This window comes from Gymnoscopelus braueri, assembly GCF_963280865.1.
Source record: "Gymnoscopelus braueri genome assembly, chromosome: 19".
Lineage (NCBI taxonomy): Eukaryota > Metazoa > Chordata > Actinopteri > Myctophiformes > Myctophidae > Gymnoscopelus > Gymnoscopelus braueri.
This window is the reverse complement of record NC_137621.1, coordinates 1,196,334-1,209,052: the sequence shown is the minus strand read 5'-3', so window position 1 is coordinate 1,209,052 and position 12,719 is coordinate 1,196,334.

Sequence of the window (12,719 nt, the reverse complement as noted above, 5' to 3'; positions counted from 1 at the left end):
CTGACTGATGGAGAGAGAGAGAGAGAGAGAGAGAGAGAGAGAGAGAGAGAGAGAGAGAGAGAGAGAGAGAGAGAGAGAGAGAGAGAGAGAGAGAGAGAGAGAGAGAGAGGGAGAGAGAGAGAGAGAGAGAGAGAGAGAGAGAGAGAGAATCGCCCTCCATGGCAGTAAAGTTTGGGGTCCACTCAGTCATCAGGACTACACTAGTCTGGGAGACTTCGCCTCAGCGCCTGGACAGCAGGGGCGCGGCCACTGCGTTCTGATTCAAATCAACAGCCAATGAAGAAAAGGGGGCGGGATCCACATGCAGTGGGTGTTGCATGTAAATAGGAGCGACGGGAAGCAATTTCTCCTTTGTGGCCGCCATTGTTGTGTACTGCTGTTTGCCTCTCGTCGGACTGTTTAGACGAGTTGCACAGCTCTCAGACCGGTAAGAGGCGTGTCCGCTCAGATTCTGAGCGTAAGTTACATCCCGCCCACAAATACCAGGGCTCTGGCCCAGAAGTTTCCTCGCCCCTCCCGTTTGTATGCGAGAGCTGGCGAAAACTTCTGGGAACTCAGATTAGGGACAAACATCCCACAGAGACCCTGTAGGTCCATATTAAACATCCAAAGGAAAACACCAACCAATGCATGCAGGTTGGGGTTAGGCCCGTTACCCATTAATTGTTAACATTAGAAACAGAACACTTACATTTTGGTTACATCTTAAATCAAGCCCCCAAGACATCCTGAGATTCCAGACCCCTTGCAAGCCCAGGAGAGGAAGCCTCAAAAGAGTCCCTTCTGTCAACTTGTCCTGAGACTTATTGATCACTTAACACTCAACAGTGTTCATCCTCAACCTCAGACCAGCACCGCTTTGCAGCCACTAATTAGAGTCAACCAAATGAATAAACTAATAAAAGATGCCTATCTGAAACATTGGACCAATCAAACCAAAGCTCAACACAAACTTAATTGCTATCTGGTCCTAAAACATGAATATAAACTGGCAGAGTATCTCTTTACGGTCAAAGATAAAAAGCAGAGACAGATCCTGACCCAATGACTGAGTGACCACAGTCTGACCATAGAGAAACACTGAGTGACCACAGTCTGACCATAGAGAAACACTGAGTGACCACAGTCTGACCATAGAGATAGACTGAGTGACCACAGTCTGACCATAGAGAAACACTGAGTGACCACAGTCTGACCATAGAGAAACACTGAGTGACCACAGTCTGACCATAGAGAAACACTGAGTGACCACAGTCTGACCATAGAGAAACACTGAGTGACCACAGTCTGACCATAGAGAGAGACTGAGTGACCACAGTCTGACCATAGAGAAACACTGAGTGACCACAGTCTGACCATAGAGAAACACTGAGTGACCACAGTCTGACCATAGAGAAACACTGAGTGACCACAGTCTGACCATACAGAAACACTGAGTGACCACAGTCTGACCATAGAGAGAGACTGAGTGACCACAGTCTGACCATAGAGAAACACTGAGTGACCACAGTCTGACCATAGAGAGAGACTGAGTGACCACAGTCTGACCATAGAGAGACTGAGTGACCACAGTCCGACCATAGAGATAGACTGAGTGACCACAGTCTGACCATAGAGAAACACTGAGTGACCACAGTCTGACCATAGAGAAACACTGAGTGACCACAGTCTGACCATAGAGATAGACTGAGTTACCACAGTCTGACCATAGAGAAACACTGAGTGACCACAGTCTGACCATAGAGATAGACTGAGTTACCACAGTCTGACCATAGAGAGAGACTGAGTGACCACAGTCTGACCATAGAGATAGACTGAGTTACCACAGTCTGACCATAGAGAGAGACTGAGTTACCACAGTCTGACCATAGAGAAACACTGAGTGACCACAGTCTGACCATAGAGAAACACTGAGTGACCACAGTCTGACCATAGAGATAGACTGTGTGACCACAGTCTGACCATAGAGATAGACTGAGTGACCACAGTCTGACCATAGAGAAACACTGAGTGACCACAGTCTGACCATAGAGAGAGACTGAGTGACCACAGTCTGACCATAGAGAGAGACTGAGTTACCACAGTCTGACCATAGAGAAACACTGAGTGACCACAGTCTGACCATAGAGAAACACTGAGTGACCACAGTCTGACCATAGAGATAGACTGAGTGACCACAGTCTGACCATAGAGATAGACTGAGTGACCACAGTCTGACCATAGAGAGAGACTGAGTGACCACAGTCTGACCATAGAGAGAGACTGAGTGACCACAGTCTGACCATAGAGATAGACTGAGTGACCACAGTCTGACCATAGAGAGAGACTGAGTGACCACAGTCTGACCATAGAGATAGACTGAGTGACCACAGTCTGACCATAGAGAGAGACTGAGTGACCACAGTCTGACCATAGAGAAACACTGAGTGACCACAGTCTGACCATAGAGAAAGGACGACACAAGAAGTCCTTTCTGCCTCCAGAACAGAGAGTGTGGTCACTGCTCCACAGCTGATATGAGGTAGAGACTGAGATGCACTTTCTATTAAAATGTGAAAAAAACAACAACATAAGAGCAGAATACTTTAAGAGATTAGGGTTGTTAATTCCAAATTCTACAGAGCTAGATGACAAACAACACATTCTATTAGGAGAGGGACCTGCAGCACACTTAGCTGTACAATATGTGTTTACATGTTACACTGAGGACAATATGTGTTTACATGTTACACACTGAGGACAATATGTGTTTGCATGTTACACACTGAGGACAATATGTGTTTACATGTTACACACTGAGGACAATATGTGTTTACATGTTACACTGAGGACAATATGTGTTTACATGTTACACTGAGGACAATATGTGTTTACATGTTACACTGAGGACAATATGTGTTTACATGTCACACACTGAGGACAATATGTGTTTACATGTTACACTGAGGACAATATGTGTTTACATGTTACACTGAGGACAATATGTGTTTACATGTTACACTGAGGACAATATGTGTTTACATGTTACACTGAGGACAATATGTGTTTACATGTTACACTGAGGACAATATGTGTCTGCATGTTACACTGAGGACAATATGTGTCTGCATGTTACACACTGAGGACAATATGTGTTTACATGTTACACTGAGGACAATATGTGTCTGCATGTTACACTGAGGACAATATGTGTTTACATGTTACACTGAGGACAATATGTGTCTGCATGTTACACTGAGGACAATATGTGTTTACATGTTACACACTGAGGACAATATGTGTCTGCATGTTACACACTGAGGACAATATGTGTTTACAAGTTACACTGAGGACAATATGTGTCTGCATGTTACACACTGAGGACAATATGTGTTTACATGTTACACTGAGGACAATATGTGTTTACATGTTACACTGAGGACAATATGTGTTTACATGTTACACTGAGGACAATATGTGTCTGCATGTTACACACTGAGGACAATATGTGTTTACAAGTTACACTGAGGACAATATGTGTTTACATGTTACACTGAGGACAATATGTGTCTGCATGTTACACTGAGGACAATATGTGTTTACATGTTACACACTGAGGACAATATGTGTTTACATGTTACACACTGAGGACAATATGTGTCTGCATGTTACACACTGAGGACAATATGTGTTTACATGTTACACACTGAGGACAATATGTGTCTGCATGTTACACTGAGGACAATATGTGTTTACATGTTACACACTGAGGACAATATGTGTCTGCATGTTACACACTGAGGACAATATGTGTCTGCATGTCACACACTGAGGACAATATGTGTTTACATGTTACACACTGAGGACAATATGTGTTTACATGTCACACACTGAGGACAATTTGTGTCTGCATGTTACTCACTGAGGACAATATGTGTCTGCATGTTACACACTGAGGACAATATGTGTTTACATGTCACACACTGAGGACAATATGTGTCTGCATGTCACACACTGAGGACAATGTGTGTTTACATGTCACACACTGAGGACAATATGTGTCTGCATGTCACACACTGAGGACAATATGTGTTTACATGTCACACACTGAGGACACTATGTGTCTGCATGTTACACACTGAGGACAATATGTGTTTACATGTTACACACTGAGGACAATATGTGTTTACATGTTACACTGAGGACAATATGTGTCTGCATGTTACACACTGAGGACAATATGTGTTTACATGTTACACACTGAGGACAATATGTGTTTACATGTTACACTGAGGACAATATGTGTTTACATGTTACACACTGAGGACAATATGTGTTTACATGTTACACTGAGGACAATATGTGTTTACATGTCACACACTGAGGACAATATGTGTTTACATGTCACACACTGAGGACAATATGTGTCTGCATGTTACACTGAGGACAATGTGTGTCTGCATGTTACACTGAGGACAATGTGTGTCTGCATGTTACACTGAGGACAATGTGTGTCTGCATGTTACACTGAGGACAATATGTGTTTACATGTTACACTGAGGACAATATGTGTTTACATGTTACACACTGAGGACAATATGTGTTTACATGTTACACTGAGGACAATATGTGTTTACATGTCACACACTGAGGACAATATGTCTGCATGTTACACTGAGGACAATGTGTGTCTGCATGTTACACTGAGGACAATGTGTGTCTGCATGTTACACTGAGGACAATATGTGTTTACATGTCGCACACTGAGGACAATATGTGTTTACATGTTACACTGAGGACAATATGTGTCTGCATGTTACACTGAGGACAATGTGTGTCTGCATGTTACACTGAGGACAATATGTGTTTACATGTCACACACTGAGGACAATATGTGTCTGCATATTACACTGAGGACAATGTGTGTCTGCATGTTACACTGAGGACAATATGTGTCTGCATGTTACACACTGAGGACAATGTGTGTTTACATGTCACACACTGAGGACAATATGTGTTTACATGTCACACACTGAGGACAATATGTGTCTGCATGTTACACACTGAGGACAATATGTGTTTACATGTCACACAATGAGGACAATATGTGTCTGCATGTCACACACTGAGGACAATATGTGTTTACATGTTACACTGAGGACAATATGTGTCTGCATGTCACACACTGAGGACAATATGTGTTTACATGTCACACAATGAGGACAATATGTGTTTACATGTCACACACTGAGGACAATGTGTTTACATGTCACACACTGAGGACAATATGTGTTTACATGTTACACACTGAGGACAATGTGTTTACATGTCACACACTGAGGACAATATGTGTCTGCATGTTACACACTGAGGACAATATGTGTTTACATGTTACACACTGAGGACAATATGTGTCTGCATGTTACACACTGAGGACAATATGTGTTTACATGTTACACACTGAGGACAATATGTGTCTGCATGTTACACACTGAGGACAATATGTGTTTACATGTTACACACTGAGGACAATATGTGTTTACATGTCACACACTGAGGACAATGTGTGTTTACATGTCACACACTGAGGACAATATGTGTTTACATGTTACACACTGAGGACAATATGTGTCTGCATGTTACACACTGAGGACAATATGTGTTTACATGTTACACACTGAGGACAATATGTGTCTGCATGTTACACACTGAGGACAATATGTGTTTACATGTTACACACTGAGGACAATATGTGTCTGCATGTTACACACTGAGGACAATATGTGTTTACATGTTACACACTGAGGACAATATGTGTCTGCATGTTACACACTGAGGACAATATGTGTTTACATGTTACACACTGAGGACAATATGTGTCTGCATGTTACACACTGAGGACAATATGTGTTTACATGTTACACACTGAGGACAATATGTGTCTGCATGTTACACACTGAGGACAATATGTGTTTACATGTTACACACTGAGGACAATATGTGTTTACAGGTCACACACTGAGGACAATGTGTGTCTGCATGTTACACACTGAGGACAATATGTGTTTACATGTCACACACTGAGGACAATATGTGTTTACATGTCACACACTGAGGACAATATGTGTTTACATGTTACACACTGAGGACAATGTGTTTACATGTCACACACTGAGGACAATATGTGTCTGCATGTTACACACTGAGGACAATATGTGTTTACATGTTACACACTGAGGACAATATGTGTCTGCATGTTACACACTGAGGACAATATGTGTTTACATGTTACACACTGAGGACAATATGTGTCTGCATGTTACACACTGAGGACAATATGTGTTTACATGTTACACACTGAGGACAATATGTGTTTACATGTCACACACTGAGGACAATGTGTGTTTACATGTCACACACTGAGGACAATATGTGTTTACATGTTACACACTGAGGACAATATGTGTCTGCATGTTACACACTGAGGACAATATGTGTTTACATGTTACACACTGAGGACAATATGTGTCTGCATGTTACACACTGAGGACAATATGTGTTTACATGTTACACACTGAGGACAATATGTGTCTGCATGTTACACACTGAGGACAATATGTGTTTACATGTTACACACTGAGGACAATATGTGTCTGCATGTTACACACTGAGGACAATATGTGTTTACATGTTACACACTGAGGACAATATGTGTTTACATGTCACACACTGAGGACAATATGTGTCTGCATGTTACACACTGAGGACAATATGTGTTTACATGTCACACACTGAGGACAATATGTGTTTACATGTCACACACTGAGGACAATATGTGTCTGCATGTTACACACTGAGGACAATATGTGTTGTTATGACCCTGGCCTAGGGGGACCAGGGAACACAACAAAAATACAGGGGAGACGCAGTTTACAAAGAATATAGTGTTTATTAAAGTAATCAAAATGAACAAATAGACAAATGAACAGATGAGGTGTGGAGATCAGTAAAGTCAGTAGTGTAATGCGTGTATGCATGAGTGGATTGTGTAGTGTGTGAGTGTTGAAGGTGTGAACATAAGATGGAAACAAGGAGGTGTAGGTTGGGTGAGGAGCTAAAGCAAATGAACTGAAAGAGAGAAAGAGGACTGGGGAGGCAGGCTTTTATAGGGCGTGGACACCCGGGCCCAGGTGCACGCCAATTTGGCTGATTGCCAACTCAGCTCACTGCTCCCCAAGTCCTAGGAACCAATGAGAGAAACAAATGAATACAAAGAAACCATATAACCTAAGAGTGACATAACATACTATAATATCATACAGGGAACCGTCACACCCCCCCCCCATAAAGACGGGGTCCCTAAGGGATCACCGGCATCCAATTTACAATAAATATACTACCTATCTCCTATACCAAACCTCTACTCCAATGGCCGCCCGCACCCTGTCACAGACCTCCACCCGTCTTCATGCCGGTTTGCGGAAGGTATTTACGCACTGAAGGCCACCGCAAAGGCCTAGCTCATACCAAGGGGTAGGAAAAGCAACCAGTAGCTGGCGACCTACGTCCAGCCCTTAGCTGTGCCCCCGAGACGGAATGTGCACGCACCGGTACACACCCGCTACAGCCGCACCTTGCACCTAAACCACCCCCCGGCCTAACCCTGCGACCTAATCTTTTAACCCAGTAACTAAATCGCACCTAACAGGGACACTCATAATAATACTGAAACAAAAAAAAACAGCCAGGTAACTTTTTTTCTCTTCCTTTAACTTAGCAGCACAAATACCAGGAAAAAACTCCCCCCCGTAGCAACTTAATCAAATCTGTAAATTATCAAAATCTAAACAGATTAAATTCAAAATCTAAACAGATTAAATTCAAACCAAAGAAATTAACTGCATCTCCCAAAGAAAGTCCAGACAAAAACAAGCGTGTAACATCGCTTTGTCTCTACTCACCGGACCGTTGAACCAAATGGACCAGGGAATCCCCGGATTGATTCCCAAATAACATTCCTTTCAAAAAACCACGGCGCAAACGAGCCCTTAATCAACTGCCAATTTGGCCAATTGACACCTGCGTCGCAGCAAACAAATGCAGAAGGGTGAGTCACTTGACTCACCAAACTTACTGCACACTCAAAAGTTTTACGGAACGAGCCCCCATTTTGTTATGACCCTGGCCTAGGGGGACCAGGGAACACAACAAAAATACAGGGGAGATGCAGTTTACAAAGAATATAGTGTTTATTAAAGTAATCAAAATGAACAAATAGATAAATGAACAGATGAGGTGTGGAGATCAGTAAAGTCAGTAGTGTAATGCATGTATGCATGAGTGGATTGTGTAGTGTGTGTGAGTGTTGAAGGTGTGAACATAAGATGGAAACAAGGAGGTGTAGGTTGGGTGAGGAGCTAAAGCAAATGAACTGAAAGAGAGAAAGAGGACTGGGGAGGCAGGCTTTTATAGGGCGTGGACACCCGGGCCCAGGTGCACGCCAATTTGGCTGATTGCCAACTCAGCTCACTGCTCCCCAAGTCCTAGGAACCAATGAGAGAAACAAATGAATACAAAGAAACCATATAACCTAAGAGTGACATAACATACTATAATATCATACAGGGAACCGTCACAGTGTCTGCATGTTACACACTGAGGACAATATGTGTTTACATGTTACACTGAGGACAATATGTGTCTGCATGTTACACACTGAGGACAATATGTGTTTACATGTTACACTGAGGACAATATGTGTTTACATGTTACACTGAGGACAATATGTGTTTACATGTTACACTGAGGACAATATGTGTTTACATGTTACACTGAGGACAATATGTGTTTACATGTTACACTGAGGACAATATGTGTTTACATGTTACACTGAGGACAATATGTGTTTACATGTTACACTGAGGACAATATGTGTCTGCATGTCACACACTGAGGACAATATGTGTTTACATGTCACACACTGAGGACAATATGTGTTTACATGTTACACTGAGGACAATATGTGTTTACATGTCACACACTGAGGACAATATGTGTTTACATGTCACACACTGAGGACAATATGTGTTTACATGTCACACACTGAGGACAATATGTGTTTACATGTCACACACTGAGGACAATATGTGTCTGCATGTTACACACTGAGGGAAACATAAGCAAACAACACTCAATTATTCACTATTATCTTGACACTGACTATATCTTCGCGCGCGCGCACACACGCACGCACGCACGCACGCACGCACGCACGCACGCACGCACGCACGCACGCACACACACACACACACACACACACACACACACACACACACACACACACACACACACACACACACACACACACACACACACACACACACACACACACACACACACACACACACACACACACACACACACACACACACAGAGAGAGAGAGAGAGAGAGAGAGAGAGAGAGAGAGAGAAAGAGAGAGTGAGGGGGATATAGAGAATGAGAGAGAGAGAGAGAGAGAGAGAGAGAGACAGAGAGAGACAGAGAGATACTGACTGTGTGATTGACAGTAACTGGAAAATTACTAGTAGTAGCAGAAGTATTTATAGCGCCTCTATCAATGATAGAAACAAGACCAAATAAACATCTACACTTTAGAAACAAGATTAATTAAACAACTACACTTTAGAAACAAGACCAAATAAACAACTACACTTTAGAAACAAGACTAATTAAACAACTACACTTTAGAAACAAGACCAAATAAACAACTACACTTTAGAAACAAGACCAAATAAACAACTACACTTTAGAAACAAGACCAAATAAACAACTACACTTTAGAAACAAGACCAAATAAACAACTACACTTTAGAAACAAGACCAAATAAACAACTACACTTTAGAAACAAGACCAAACAGGGGGCAAAACATACTCTAAAAACATACTCTAAACATACCAAATAAACAACTACACTTTAGAAACAAGACCAAATAAACAACTACACTTTAGAAACAAGACCAAATAAACAACTACACTTTAGAAACAAGCCCACACAAAAAAAACACAACCCACAATTACCAATATTTACAAGAGACTTTACCGACAAACAAGCAACAGTATAAGTACTCGGTACTCTATGGGAATTACAGCATCTCCGCCATATATGGCGACTGCCAATTATAGCAGAGACAGCACAATATGTTGGTGTATTAGCTGTCAAAGATGTAAAGATGTCTGGGTTATCACAGAGATGGAACATGGATGGAATGACACAGGAATGTTTGTACATTCTCACTGAGGACGCATTATATTCTGATATGTCCTTTGCTATGAGTTCCACTATTCTGTCATGGCATGCTTCATCCCTCTGTATGCAGAGCAGCCATTCCAGATGTGTGACACTGTTTCAGTGAGCTTTGACTTGTAGTCTGACTTTTTAACTGTGAATGTGATGATGTCCTCACAGAGTGCAGTGTTCTATTTTAAAAGATATATATGAGATGGGAAAAGTACTGGCATTCTGTACTCGAGTACAAAAACTACTTTGGTAAAAGTAGAAGTACTCATTCAAATAACTACTTGAGTAAAAGTAAAAAAGTGCTGGCTCTGAAATGTACTTTATGAGTAAAAGTAAAAGTATTTTTTACCGGATGTTTCTGTGCAAAGCCAATTGTACCCCTAGGCTATTAAACTTAAAAGATCCCCACCAAACACACGTCTTAAAACTGGCCCAGGATTTTCTTCTCCAAGTAGGCTACCACCATAATGACTATATATAATACAGTAGCGTAGTCCTACCCCATCCTATTCAGCTATACTACAGGATACAGATAGGTGGGCACTAGGGACATATGGGCAACTTGATGTAAAATGGGCTATTATGTCCAAAATGTTAAAAGATTAAATATTTGAAAAATGCTCTTAAGTAAAGTAAAGTATACATGATGTGAATATGCACGGTACATCATTATCAGACTTAATTTATCCTTCAACTTCTACTTTATGCCCCAAAATGACTGGATATACAGGTTTTGCAGCAATTTGTAGCAATTGTAGAAATATTAGATATTAGGTCGAATGTTTATGCATGTTCTAATCATATAGACTTTACTTTAGACCAGTGGTCTTCAACAGGGGGTCTGGGACCCCTAGGGGATCCTCAGAGCTACTATAGGGGGTCCGCCAAATCTTTGTGTGATAGGATGTTTTTTTTACATTAACCACTTGATGCCTATTCTCAGGGGAACAATAGCCGAAAATAGCCGATCTACAAGCTCACAACGCCTCGCGCTGCAAGGCGTTGTGAGCTTGTAGATCGGCTATTTTCGCCAAATAGGTTTGGTAGGGGGGAAAAGGAGCAAATCAAGTACTAAGTAGCCTATTGAAGGTTTAAGTGGTTAAATGTCTCAAATTAACAAAAAACAATCATTTACACAACACTGATGACAGTCTATGAAGCTATCTATGAAATCTATGAAAATGTTCTGCAACACAATTTTATACAATGTAGTGGGGGTCCCTGCTTCATCTCTCTCTCAGCTAAAGGGTCCCTGCTTCATCTCTCTCTCAGCTAAGGGGTCCCTGCTTCATCTCTCTCTCAGCTAAAGGGTCCCTGCTTCATCTCTCTCTCAGCTAAGGGGTCCCTGCTTCATCTCTCTCTCAGCTAAGGGGTCCCTGCTTCATCTCTCTCTCAGCTAAGGGGTCCCTGCTTCATCTCTCTCTCAGCTAAAGGGTCCCTGCTTCATCTCTCTCTCAGCTAAAGGGTCCCTGCTTCATCTCTCTCTCAGCTAAGGGGTCCCTGCTTCATCTCTCTCTCAGCTAAGGGGTCCCTGCTTCATCTCTCTCTCAGCTAAGGGGTCCCTGCTTCATCTCTCTTAGCTAAGGGGTCCCTGCTTCATCTCTCTCTCAGCTAAGGGGTCCCTGCTTCATCTCTCTCTCAGCTAAGGGGTCCCTGCTTCATCTCTCTCTCAGCTAAGGGGTCCCTGCTTCATCTCTCTCTCAGCTAAAGGGTCCCTGCTTCATCTCTCTCTCAGCTAAAGGGTCCCTGCTTCATCTCTCTCTCAGCTAAAGGGTCCCTGCTTCATCTCTCTCATTCAGCTAAGGGGTCCCTGCTTCATCTCTCTCTCAGCTAAGGGGTCCTTGGCCTGAAAAACGTTGAAGACCCCTACTTTAAACCATGCATTCCACTCCATTTTTATGGAGTGGAATGGAAAGCCAATGTTACGTCCAGGTGCCCAGATGTCCTGTTACCATATACAGACAGACAGACAGACAGACAGACAGACAGACAGACAGACAACGCAGACAGAGATGGCATTAACAACTGTACTGTACTTTTCATTCAAACACAGCAAGTGAACCTATAAACAAGCCTACTACAAAGTAAACGCGCACGCACTCACTCACACACTCACACACACACACACACACACACACACACACACACACACACACACACACACACACACACACACACACACACACACACACACACACACACACACACACCACACACAGCTAACGAGCTATGGCTTTGCAAAGCCAAAAATGACAGAAAAGTTGTGCACCTCAGAAGACCAGAGTATTGCTGTAGACTTAATTGTAAACCAAAGCTACAGTTGTCTTTACAACAGAGTAGAACTACTTTTACTAGCCAGCATCATGATAATTAATAACCACTATACTCATTATTACTCACCTAATGCTGAGGAGGTTAACAACCAACACACTTCCACCGTG